The following is a 13,113-nucleotide window of genomic DNA, read 5'->3' on the forward strand; positions in this document are numbered from 1 at the left end:
TCCTCCCAGCCTCCCTGACAGCATCCTGTCAGCCGGGTGATATGGTGCCCCGTCGGCACACACATCCCCAGCCACAGCGCCAGCTGTTACTCAAAAGGTCAGTCGGAAGTGATCAATGGCACTCATTACGACGTGCATTTAGAAGTAGGCTGTGAGGACATGGACCCTCAAGCTGCTGTCCCCCTGCAGGTACGGGCAGGATGTGACATTCATAGAAAGGTCTCCAGGATCCTGACCAACTCACAGATTTGTGTCTCGTGTCTGCAGGAGGCACGTGTGTACAGCGGGGAACGTGTGTATACATGCGTGCCTCATGTTTGCACACTGCGTCCAAAGCCTTCCCCTCGCAGCACCATGGGCAAAGAACAAGAACACAGCTGGCGCTGGGCCTGCTTGGCTTTCCACCCGCTGGGCCACGAGACAGCGTCAGGTTTAGCTCAGACAGAAGTCTCGTAAAAACATCTTGGTGTCACATGACATCATGCATTGCACAGTCAGGAGGTTGGACGGGTTTCTTCCTGCCGGTTGGCAAGGATCCCACCCTGCTTGCATTGTCAGCAGAGGCACGTGATGCAACGAGCTGAGAGGCATGTTGTGTTCAAAGCCTTTTCCCACGTGAGGTGTGAAAAGTCACACCGGTGCTCCAGGCGGAGTCCATGACGCTGTCCCAGGACGGCCCCACCATACCTCTGGGTTCGCAGCTGCTGCTGAGCTCCAGCGGCCTCCGAAGCAGGTGGGGAGGGTGCTCCCAGTGAAGGAGGCACTCCCTGTGAAGGACAGCCCCCGCCACCTCTCTTCTCACGTGCTCGTTCTTGTCTCTCCTCTCTGCCCTGCAGCAACAGGGAGCCGCCACCACCGTGTACTGCGCCGTCGCCCCGGAGCTGGAGGGCCTGGGAGGGATGTACTTCAACAGCTGCTGCCGCTGCCTGCCGTCAGCCGAAGCCCAGAGCGAAGACTCGGCGCGGGCCCTGTGGGCGCTCAGTGAGCGGCTGCTCCAGGGGGTGCCCGGTGGCCCGCCCTCCTAGACGGCCATTGGCCCGACGCCCACCCTGCTGGACCCCCCCCACCCCACCTCTCACCCCGCGGCCTTCCATGTCCCCCCAACCCAGACCCGCCAGAGGCCCAGGATGTAAGCACTGGTGCATCAGATCACACAGCGTTAGGTACCCCTGGGGAGCAGGCCGTTGTTGGGGAGAAGGGGTGGTACTTCTTGTCCAGGGCTGGGGGCAACCGAGGTCCCTCTGCTGCCCTGGCAATGGCCCGTGTGACGATGAAGCTTCGCCTTCACACGGGCGAAGGGAGGCTCTCCATCCCGCCGCAGAAGCACGTGCAGTTCTCACCACTCAGGGTCCCCCGGTGCCCCCCCACCCCGTCCCACCAGCCACCACCCCAGCCACACCCCCATGGCCACACTGTAGCCAGGAGCAGGCTTTCTCCTTCTGGGGAAGAAAGAGCCGGTGTTTGTTTATCCTTCACACACTCATCTGCGAGATCACTGTTCCATCCTGATCCAGTCTGAGTCCTGGACAGGACCCCTCTGGCCCTTGTTCCCACCGAGGCGGAGGGGACACTGAGAAACGGGTGGTGCGGGCAGTGAGTGCGTCGCAGAGCACTGGGCCACTGCCGGAGCGCACAAAGGAGTCTTCAGCTCACAGCAAGTAGACCTCACAGGCCACCCCCTGGACACCGCGACAGGCAGGAAAGGGGGCCTGGCACCCCTAAGGATGCCCCGGGTATTTGGGGGCTGGGGGATAAAAAGCCATTCCCTTCATCCTTCCTGCAGTTTCAGGAAGGACCCCGTCACAGAGGTACACAGCCCCCGCGTATCTGTTCAGCGTCCTGCTTCCGCATCCTCTCGTCCCTTCCATCCTAAGCTTAATAAAAGAGCATGCTTGAATATGATCACCTGAACTTTGTCTTGTTCCTTTAAATGTTTGTTTCAGTTTCGTGTTTTGTTTTTTTTGTTTTTGTTTTTTCTTAGAAAAGCAATCTAGAGGAAAAAATAAAGCGCTTCTTGTAGACGCCAGGAAAACACCATTCTCGTGTCTCCTCTGAGTTTGTTTTGTTTTGTGCTTTGTGGCTGTCTGTGGGCCGAGTTGTCTCACGCGATTAGCATGCCAGCATCATATTTTCTGTTGAAGAGAGAAAGAAAGAGAAAAATGTTGTTAAATTTCACCTTAAGAAGTTTTGTTATTACACACGGTGGGCCATTTCAGGCCTCACGATGCGTTCCCCGTGTGATGACCAGGCTCTCATGAGTAGGCAGTGTCTGGTGATGAGGATGGGGGTGGTTTGAGGCCCTTTGCCCCTGGTCCTGCATCACTCACATCTGGGCTTCCAGGCCATTCCCGCAGAGATGTTGGAAGGGCCTCTTTGGCCACGTGGAGACAATGCTTCTGCTCACACACCAGGAAGGCAGGGGCAGAGGGGCATGTGCCACCAGTCTCCATCCTGACATTGTCATCTGGGGCCTCTGGCTCTGTGTGCACTCAGACACCACTGCTTTCCAGGGGTCCACAGCCTGCCTATATCCTCCCATCTAGCTATATTCCCCCTTAACAGAATCCTTGAGGGACCTTGACAAGAAGAGGCGAGCATCCCCCTCAACCGAGAGCTCCCTAAAGCCATCGCCCCCGCTGGTGGGGATGTAAACTGGCCCAGCCACTGTGGGGAACAGTGTGGAGGCTCCTTACGAAGCTAGAACCAGAGCCTCTCCTGAGCACACGCCCAGACAAAACCAGAATTTCACAATATACATGCACCCTACATTCACAGCAGCACGATCCACAATAACCAAGATGTGGAAGCAACTTAAATGTCCATCCATAGAGGAACGGGTAAAGAAGATGAGAAAAGAATATTACTCAGCCATAAAAAAGGAACAAAAGAATGCCATTTGCCGCAACACAGATGGACCTGGAGATTATCCTACTAAGTGAAGTAAGTCAGATAAATACCATATATCACATCACTTATAGGTAGAATCTAAAATGTACAAATAAACCTATTTATAAAATAGACTCACAGACTCATAGAAAACAAACTTGTGGTTACCAAAGGGTAGCAAGAGGGGTTAGGAGAGAGAAATTAGGAGTCTGAGATTAGCAGATACACACTACTATATTTAAGTAGACAAACAACGGTGTCCTACTTACTATATAACACAGGGAACTATATTCAATATTTTGTAATACACTAGAGTAGAAAAGTACATATACATCTGAATCACCCTGCTATACACTAGAAACTAACAGCACTGTAAATTAACTATACTTCAAGGACAAGCTAAGTCACGCAGACCAAGTCTTCATACAGTCATGCACCCAGCAGACACCAAGCACCACATTATGGAAATTCAAAGTTTAGGGTGACACCCCCACCACAGAGCTATAAAAGGTCTAGATCCTGGGTCTACAGGACTGGTCACAGTACCCAAGGTCATCATCAACTTGACCAAAAGTTCTCCAGGTTGCTTGATAACCAGAGACCCTGCCAGAACAAAGCCAGGCCTCCTCTCTCCCCTTACGCCCTGAGTGCACGGGGTCAGACGGTGCCAGTCCCTGTGGGTCATTGCTCCTGCCAGACGCGTCTCACTTCCTTGGCTGATGCTGTGGGGCAGTTCCTGGACAGGTGAGCAAGTGTACAGATAAAGCCTCACTCCTTTTTGGTTTTTTGCTTAGTTAAGCCCAGGATTATTGCTTACCATCTGTCATGGTGCGTATATATAGACATATCATACACACATACAATATGTATCTGTAACCCACATATGTAATACATATGTATATATGTATATATTAGTGTATGTACACATACGTGTGTGTGTGTATATGTAATATAAACCTAGTCTTCCATAATCACCACCGCTGTTTGCAGGTGCTGTTTATTACGTGCCAGTTGCCACTCTGCGCCCCCACCCCAGCAAGATGCTATGTGAGGACCCACTAAAGTAACTGAAAGCAGACAAGGTAATTGTGGGGGGAGAAAAGGGAGTGGAACCCAATAGGGAGCCTGGAGCGGTAATAACCAGAGCTGGAAATCTCTGCTAAAGTCACACCCACCTTCCCACTTAGCGCTCACATGATGGGACTGGCAGAGCGGCCTGCCCACAGCCCCCAGGCTGGGGACCAGAGGGGCAGAGTCAGCCTGCGGGGCCAGGACGATGGTCTGCACCCCGCTGCAGGAAGGGTGCTGCAGACCCCCGTACACGTCCCTGAATAGATGGATATGAGGGGCTTGTTCACACAGCAAGACTGGCCTGTGCCAGCCCAGGGCCTGTTCTCCTCCCGGTGCCCCACGTCTGGGGCGAAGCCTGCCCGTTCTGTGCCGCTACCTGGCAGCATGGGCCCGGCCCCGCAGACCCCCTCTCCTGCTTGGCACTGAGCAGGTCTGTGCCCGGCTTCCCTCCCTGGGTTTGGCCTCCGGGGGACTCAGTGGCCAGGGTCTGGCACCATGGCACCGGGGCCACAGCCTCCACCCAGGCCAGCGAGAGGGAGCCAGAGTGCCCACCGGCGTTCTCCAGCGAGCTGCTCGCTCTCCCTGAGTCTTGACACCCAAAGACTGCCGGCGTCCACGTGCACGGCTCACGCAGGGACACCTTGCTGCCGCTGATCAATAGGAAACAAGAAACTGAAGCGGCGCGGCAGTGACTGAAGATGTGGCTTGTGGTTTTGTGCTTTAAAATGGGGTGATGCGTGGTTTCATTTTGAACCTCCATGAAGGGGGCCTGACTACTTTCATTCAGGTCAGCGCTGGGCCCTGAAGCCTGCTGCCAAATGGCTGCACGTCTGGGCCACCCGCGGGCACCACGTCGAGAAGCTCGCCTTTCACGTGAACTTCGGTTGACGCATAGCTGCTCGACAGTGTTGTGTTAGCCTCTGCTGTACAGCAAAGTGAGTCAGCGGTAGATGTACACATATATATGTATCCCCAAAGAAATCTACATTTTAAAACAAGCATCTAAAATAGCTGTATTACATAAATGAACTTTTTTCCTGATCCTCGAGACCAAATTTACGGTTACCAAAGGGAGGGGGGAGCAGAGGATAGATGAAGAGATAGGGACTGACATATCCGCACTGCTGCATGTAAAACAGATGACTGAAGGACCTACCGTAGAGCACAAGGAACCGCACCCACTAACTCCGTCATAACCTACATGGGAAAGGAACCTGAAATAGAGTGGATATATGTACGTGTGGAACGGATTCCCTTTGTTCTATACCTGAAACTAACAACATTGTAAATCAACTATATTCCAATAAAATTTTCTTTAAAAAAACTTTTAAAATGAATTCAAGAAAAAATAGCGATATTTACCCTGTTAACTTTTTGTGCCTTTCCATGGATCCAAACTAGTTTGAATTCATTTTAGAATAATAAACAGTATCACAAAATATTATCCACAGGATGACTGAAAAAAACTTCTCTGAATTCTACTTGATGAGATGCTGTACTAACGATAAAGGCAATTTCTAAAAATGAAAAGACAGGCTCAGTCACACCACCACTATCCTAAAAGAGGATTTCAGCTCTGCTTCATAGTCCTTGGCGCCCCCCCCGCCCCCCAAAATCACTTTCTTTCTCCATTGTCACTTATTTTAATGGAGTCCTCCCGGGTCGTCCTGCTGGGTTGGGGGCGTCAGCGGGAATCCCGTGCTCTGGGACATTCACGCTCTTTCTAGTTTTTGCTGTTAGAACAATGGTGCAACTTGCATCTGTCTCCATCCAGTTCCTCCCTTCTGTTGACCGTGCTCTTCAGCATTCATAGGCACCCCTGAAACTCTTGGGTCTAACAGCTCTTGTTTGGCTTATGCTGCTTGCTTCCATGTGTGATGTGGAAGGGTTACAGCCAGCAGAAGGTACATATTTGTGTGAGTATGTGCGTGTGTGTGTAACAACCTCATCAGCCCTGGGTGTTTGTATTTAATTTTTTTAAAAAAACATTATCACTTCCTATTGTCACAGTTTATAGCTACTTACATAAAATACCCCTGAGCAACCAGTCTCCTTATTTAAAGTACAAGCATTTTGTCTTTTGTTTTCCCACCAGGTCAAGTTCACGGTTGTAATTAGAATGGACGTTTTAGGTGAGTCTGCATTCTGTCTGGGCAGGAACACGTCAGCCATGCCAGGACATCTTTATCCCATCCCTCCAGCAGTGAGTGTCCTGCCTGTGGTGCCTTCTCCACCACCAACGCTAGCATGACCTGGGCCCCATGCATGCCGGCCCAAACCAGAACGGCTCCTGCTGGCTTACGTACTAACCCCCTGGCTGCTCCTAGGCGTCACACCGCTGGGAATGACTGTCTCCCCTCTAGGCTGATCTGTTTCCAAGGCCAGGGCCTGCTGCATCTTGATAGGTCTATACAGACAGACGCCCTTCATCACTCACTCAGATGGAAGAGGCCCTGTGCCTTCCTCCAGCTTCTGGCTTTATCTGAGGTTCACTAAGGGCTGGCTGTTTTACTTTTGAGTCGTGACAATTTCTCATTGGCTGTTGGGTCCCTTAGGTGAGAAAGTCCACTTTGATAAAGTATCATTTCCTGAGTCCTCACCAGTACTTTGTGCAAAACACATAATCTGAAATGCTGTTTTTGCTCATTTAAACCTCACGAGTTTTGAATGAAATGTCACTGTCCTCTTTTTACCAGTGAGGAAAATATTCAAATATTTCAAGGAGGCAGATGGCCCCCCTCCAGGGTAAAGTGATTAGAGGTTCATCCCCTCTGGACTGAAACTCCAAGACAAGAAAAGTAGGACAATTCAGGGAGAAGGCTGGGCTCTGCCCAGAGCACGTATTTCTCATTCTCGAAGTCAGGAGACCTCCTCGACCAGACATGAGCAGAAAAGGTTCGTTGGAGGCCAAACAGGAGTCATGTCAAGGGATGTTCTACCCAGACACCTTTTCAGTAAAATCCACCTTGGCTAAGAGATGGGTGTCCACACATGGGAGGATCCTGAGATACACCAAACACAGACTGTGGACCAGGAAAATCGGAATGATTGGCCAAGGGAAACCCAGAAGAAATACCCCATAAAAGTAATGCGAACTGCCAGGAGGGTGGGACTCAGAGCCTCTCCCCCGAGTCTGCCCGTGTGTCTATCCACACGTCCTGCACTCTTTTTTTCCTCTTAATGATACTTTGCTTCACCACTTTCTGTCTTTGTGGGAGGTCCTTCCTGCATAGCAGAAAGTGCGGGCCCTTGTCACTGACTGCCAGTCTGGTAGTAGGCTGGGATCCGGTGCTTATCACTGCCGCGACACGGCCCATCTCAGGCTGGGGACCCAAGACCCACTCCAAGCCATTGCAGGCCGAGGCCACCACTTCCTGTGTGATGTTGTGCCCGTCACTTAATCTCTCTGAGCCCCGTGTCCCAACCCCAAGATGCATTTGCGGTTTCTCTTACCCCTCCAACTTCATCTCCCCCTTGTTTTACTTTCTATGTACACACTTGTTTAGATTTTTTTCTAAGCTGAACAAATGGGTGTTCATTAGCAATCCACTCGAATATAGTTTTATTCTTTCTCTATACTCTTTAAATATGACTTGTGAGATTGGTTGGAGGTGGGGGTAGGTCTATCATTGTATTTAAATACAGTTGTTCTTAGAAATCATTGCTGAATAATATTTTTTTTTCTACAAAATGTATTACTGTTTGCTGTTTTCATTAGAAAGTTGAAATGTACGTTCAGCATTTAAATTTGGGGGAAAAGATCAGGAAAACAAATATTCCCACAGTCTCACCCCTCAAAGACAACCACTGTGATTCTTCTGATGTATGTATTCCCTTTCTGTCTTTTTAAAAAATGCAATCGAGTTTATTTGTATCTTTCCAGTTTTATATAGTGCAATTATACTCCACATACAGTTTTATATATTTTAAAGTAAATAAATTCTGGATGCATCTCCCGCTGCCCTTCCGACCCTGCATTCAGCAAACAGGCACCTCAGCCTTGTGTCACTGCAGACTGTTTCCCTCATTGCTGCGTTTTCATTAATACATAGAATGCTTTAATAAACAGAAGCGCATAAGATTTGGGGAGACCAGTTTGATTTATTTCTTACCACGGGTTCCAAAGGGAATGTAGGGTCAAACAACGGGGGCGTTTTTAAGCCTCCGGGTTACCTCCTGTCGGGAAACCTTTTCCGGGCTGCCCACAGGGCTGGTTTTGACCTCTGCCCAGAGTTTCGTGGAGCAGGGCAGGTGTGCGTGCTGGCGGTTGGTTTATTCTGCCCCGATACTCTGCCTGTCCGGGGTTTGGCGGCCTTCTTCTCGGGGCTGGCCGTGCAAGTTTCCTGGGATAGAAAGCTCTTGCTTCTGCGACCGGGACAGGAGCGGGCAGGAGCGGTGTGCCAGCGAAACCCGAAAGGACTGACGGCGACAGAACCCAGCTCAAGTCCGGGTCAGCTGGTTTGCCAGCCTTTGAAGGCATCGCAGTGTTCACTGTGCGGCTGTTTCGGGACCTACTGAGCAAGTCTGAGGACTGTCTTGGCCGGGACGGCGTGTGTTTGGACTTCTTGGCGCGGTTCGCTGAGGCAGGGCTGGCCCCTTAGACTTGGTCCTGGGGGAGCTTTACCTGGTGGGGCCTAGCTGTGAAGGGCTGTTGATGAAGCCCTAGCTTTTCACTCTCACTAGTGACTGCCTTCAAGCTCATTTCAGGGACAGAGGCTAAATTCCTTCTTGGATGATTTAGGGAGAATTTCAGTCAGACCATCCCATTTCCTGAACAAGATTCCAGAACCTTCTAGAAGCCCGTATAACTCTCCCTAAATATTCCCAAAGCCTTCACAGCTTCAGCACACTCTCAAAATAGAGAAGTAAAAGGCACGGGGAAAAAGCAACATATAGACAGTAGGTAGATATGATCTCAACTGAACAATTGGTATTATTAGCAATGATGTTAAGAAGTACTATTTAAAATAAAATCACAGTGAGCATCACTAGTAATACAAACTCCAGAACCCTTGACCTAGAAATTCAAGTTCTAAAGTTTAGAACTCTGAAGCAGGGCAGTTCTCCCAGTCTGCACAGATGATAGGTGTGTATGTGTGACTGTGTGTGTGTGTGTGTGTGTATACACATATCAGGAGTTTGGGAATTCAAAAACTCCATTAACGTACTACTGGATCTGAGAAGTACAGTTACTAAAAATGATTTAAATATGTTTAATTTCAAATGTTTTGAACACAGGCCCCTGGTTTTTTTGTTGTTGTTGTTGTTGTTTTTTAAAGATAGTGTTTTGTTAACAGGGCATTGCTCTCCAGGATATGGAGATACGTTTTTCTTAAAGCAATGATTAATAATAATAACAACAACAAGAACAGCAATAAACACCTGAGGTCAATTTAAATGTCCAACAGTTGGGTCAGGGCTCTCTGACCACCATGATGTTCTGGAAAATATTCAATTAAGTGAAAAGATGTTTTTAACATATTAAGTGAAAGACGTAGGTTATAAAAGTCTATAAGGTATTGTGTTTCTGTGCATGTAAATTACATATCGCGAGAGAGAGAGCTGTGAGGTGTTAACAGTGGTCGTCTCTGGGCAGAGGACACATACGTGCCTTTTCCTCTTTATATCTATCCATATTCCCTGCATTTTCTACAATGAAAGTATGCCCAATAAAAAAGTTATAAAAGCACAGAACGTGCCAACGCTTGTAAAACATGCCGGTTGCCTCTGGCAGCGTTCTGGCTCAGCTGTGGGCTGACTCGGGCCCAGTGACCGATCCTCCAGAAGGTTCTCGGGCCGACACACTACACCAGCGAAATGGCTTTCGAGTTCCACAGGAAGAGAGTGGGGTCTGAGGGCCTCATCCCACAGGGGCAGGTGTGCGAGAGTTCTTGGGGTCTCTTGGCAGTTCTGTCTGAACTCCTCCTCCCGCTGTGGCCTGTGCAGAGGCACCCCCTCCCGCCGGCTTGGGCCGGGTCAGCTTTCCACAAGAGCCTTTCCTCCGTGGCAGCAATACCGCTGCCAAGGTCGGAGTGACTTTCCTCCCACCTCAGCACACCCGTTAACCTTGAGCGCTCACACCCAGCCCCTGCAGAACCCAGACCGCGGATGGACGCCAAGTCCCTTTCCACTTTTTGTTTTATTATTGCTTGCTAAAAGTTTGAACCAAATGATAAATGGAAGTATTGATTTTGTTTGTTTATCTCCCTGACCTCTATCAACACAAAGTTTTAAGACAACAGACTGTTAGAAAAGTAAAGTTATATGTCTTACATTATTCTAAACACATACACTCATCCAAAAACCTTAAGGGGAATATTTACACCTCCAGAGAAGATGTACAGGTGGCCAAAAGCACACAGAAAGCCGTTCAACATCACTGATTGTCAGAGGAATGCAAATCCACACCGTCATTCTCACAACCAGTCAGGACGGCCATCATCAACACGTCTGCAAACAAGAAATGCTGGAGAGGCTGGGGAGAAAAAGGAGCCCTCCCGCACTGCCGGTGGGAAGGTAAATTGGTACAACCACTGTGGAGAACAGCACGGAGTTCCATAAAAAGCTAAGAGCTACCGTACGATCCAGCAATCCCACTCCTGGGCATATATCCAGAGAAAACGGATTTGAAAAGAACCACACACTTGTAACGCTCATAGCAGCACTATTTATGGTGGGCAAGACATGGGAGCAACCTACATGACCGTCGGCGGAGAGATGGGTAAAGAAGACACGCACACATATACGATGGAATATTGCTCAGCCACACAAAGAACGAAACAGTGCCATCTGCAGCAACCCGGATGGACCTAGAGAGTATCACACCAAGTGAAGTAAGGCAGACAAAGACCAATGCCATACGATACCACTTACACATAGACTCTAAAAAATGCTGCAAATGAAGTTTTTTTTTACAAAATGTGAGTAGACTCACAGACACAGAAAACAAACCCATGGTTACGAAAGGGGAAAGTGGGGAGGGGGGAGGGATAGATTAGAATTTGGAATTCACGGATGTACACTATTATATGTATAATAGATAATCGCCAAGGACCTACTGTGTATATCATAGGGAACTATATTCAATTCCTTGTAGTAATATATAATGGAAAAGAATATGAGAAAGAAATATATATATACATATATAGAGAAAATTATATAACTGAATCACTTTGCTGTATACCTGAGACTAACACAGCATTATAAATCAACTACGTTTCAACTTGTAAAAATTTTAAGTTTTGTTACTTTCCAGTTGGGAAGAAGTACAGCATCTAGCAAGGAAATATGAATAACTAAGAAAACCATCAAACTAATTCCTCCACCCACTTTGGGTCTAAATAAGACACCACCAGTGTGATCCCCTGGTACTTGCACCACAAGCTTCATGAGTAAAAGCCAGGGAAGCGGCTTCACCAGACCTTTCTCTGACTCCATCACTCCACGTCACGGTGGAAGGTGCTTCCAGACTTGCGGTGAGACAGGCCTTCAGTTCACCTTCCCCTGGAAGGAGCTGACTTCTGCAGCTCTGAGCCGGAGGCAGCCCGCCTGTTAAATTTCACTCTGTTTTTATAGGCCTTTTGCATGCAGTGTTAAGCACACAGCCCTATCATCTAATTAAAAGACTCTAATCAATTTGCAGGATAGTTGCTTATGGGAAAAAAATTATAATAAACACATGACGCCGAGGTAAACATCAATCACCCATTGAGAATGTTAGCATTTGATCCTGTGCTTCCTGAAGAATGTGTAGAGAAGCGCTCGCTTTGAGAACCATCCCTGTTAACTTTTTAGAACTGAATTGCCCAGGACCTTTCTGGGGAAGGGACGCAGGAGGAGGCAATGCCAACGGGAGGTCTTTCCGGCACTCTGATTCAGCCGTGACTTCTGTCCTTGGGCCTGGCTTCTGTGGGTGCCCCTGGCAGTGGCAGAAAGAACACATGTGGTTCCTTTTAAACATGAAAGAATCAGTCAAGCCTGGGACAGCAGTTCATAGAGGCTTGTAATGGATGTGTTTCCCATGGTGGAGTGGCCTTTCGGAATCTAACATCCTAGGATGAGAGGCCAGCTTTCCTGGACAAATGACACTTATTTAACAGCAAGATGGGCCCCTGAGATCCGTAATGCGCTTTTCTGGGGGGAGGGTGAGCGTGCAGCCAAGGTTGCACGTGCTCCTGAGCTCTCCCCGCCTAAGTGATACCTTTCTCTAATGCTGTGGGGCAGGCACGCCTCCTGTCATGCTTCTTTGCCCCAAACCTACAATTGTCACGTGTCTGAAATTGGCTTCACTTTGTCAGGCTGGTCTGGTTCAAATATCTATTTAAAAAATCACCCCCAAAGCAAATTAAAATCAGAAATGTCATGTTCTTTGGTGTAGTCGCATTAGTCTGACCGCTGGGAACAGGGGGAAAAGGAGCTTCCAGGCCGAACAGGAGGAAGAGTGGAGGCGCTGTGGCAACCTGGATGTAAAACCAGACAGAACCCGCCCCCCAGCGCCCCGTCCCCGGACGTGCTCTGTGCCAGCAGGCTCTTCTGGGACAGGACGCTGGCACGCCCCAAGCCCAGCACGGTTGGGAGATCATTTAATGACCTGGCTGAGGATGGGGAGGGACATGGCACCATTTTGGTATTCCAGCCTGGTTTCGAGGGGGAACAGTGGCTGTAAGTTCTGGCTGCATTTTGTTTTCTAAGCTAATATCAGATGTGCACCAGGAGAAAGCATTAGAGGAGTGTGGTCTAGGTCCTAAAAGCTGGCAGACGTGAAAATACAATGACCTACACCGTGGGACAGAAGACCGAGGCCTCAGCAGCAAGCACAGAGGGAACACACTTTGCCCCTTTGATTTGAGTGTGATCTTTGTCTATGTATTATTGTGTGTCTATCAGACATCAGCACGCCTATCTTTCTGTCTACAGGCTCACTCAACACAGCAGAGAAAGGACTATTTATACTGTGAAGAGAGAGCAGGAAAAAATGCATTATAATGGAGTTAAGACAACCATGTAGACAATATATGCATAAAAAAGACAAGAGGCACTGTGCCCTACTGAAGTGGCTGTACTGGCAAGGTATGAACACGGGGGACAGGAATCTAGGCTAATGTCCTTCCTACTCTTACACTTACTTTAAACTTTTCTATAGGTACAGACTTTGTA

This window comes from Bubalus kerabau, chromosome 17 (assembly GCF_029407905.1).
Source record: "Bubalus kerabau isolate K-KA32 ecotype Philippines breed swamp buffalo chromosome 17, PCC_UOA_SB_1v2, whole genome shotgun sequence".
Lineage (NCBI taxonomy): Eukaryota > Metazoa > Chordata > Mammalia > Artiodactyla > Bovidae > Bubalus > Bubalus kerabau.